This window comes from Echinops telfairi, unplaced genomic scaffold, assembly GCF_000313985.2.
Source record: "Echinops telfairi isolate 266 unplaced genomic scaffold, ASM31398v2 ScPeMD7_7436;HRSCAF=8474, whole genome shotgun sequence".
Classification (NCBI taxonomy): domain Eukaryota; kingdom Metazoa; phylum Chordata; class Mammalia; order Afrosoricida; family Tenrecidae; genus Echinops; species Echinops telfairi.
The window spans coordinates 6,420,412-6,421,198 of record NW_022111336.1 but is presented as its reverse complement, the minus strand read 5'-3'; positions in this window follow the sequence as shown (position 1 = coordinate 6,421,198).

The following is a 787-nucleotide window of genomic DNA, read 5'->3' as shown; positions in this document are numbered from 1 at the left end:
GCTCTGTTTACCTCACATTTTCTATTTAATCTTTCATTTTTACTCCCAAAAGTTTCATGTTCCATCTTTTTCTGCATTACTCTGTCCTAGGTGAATAAGCTGTACATTGACAAAGACTCACACTGTCCTGTATCATCACTTGCTCATCCTCTAAAACAAATCCTTGTAGCACAGTGGGTGAGGTGTTAGGCATCAAACTGAAAGGTTTGTGGTTTGAACCGACTAGCAGTTACATAGGAGAAAAATTAGGTAATCCCTCCTATATAGATTTATAACCTCAGAAATCACATGGATCAGTTCTACTCTCTCCTACAGGAACAGTATGAATCTGAATCATCTTGAAGGCAATGGATCAAGTTCTGCCCAAATATTTGAAATGAGACCTTTTAAAATAATCCTTCCTTAATTATTCATTTGTATCTTGCCAGACCTTTCACAATAAATGTGCTAAAAATAGATTACACACAATGACAAACTTCATTCAAATTTAGTCTTATTGCATGGAAACCCTATGGACAGTTCTATGATCCTATACCAGTTCTATGAGCTGGAATCTACGTGATATCAATTGCTTTGTGGTGTGTATGTGTGTGTGTGTGTGTGTGTGTGTGTGTGCACATGGTTTTGCTTTATTCTCATTGAATGCATAATCTGATGGAGAAAGGAATACCCTGTGGTAGTTACATTAGCTGGTATCAACTTGAGACTATTAAGAGTGAAGGGGTGGAGTTTATCCTGTCAATAAGGTCACATCTTGATGACCTCATTTGGAGGTGCTAAGGAGATA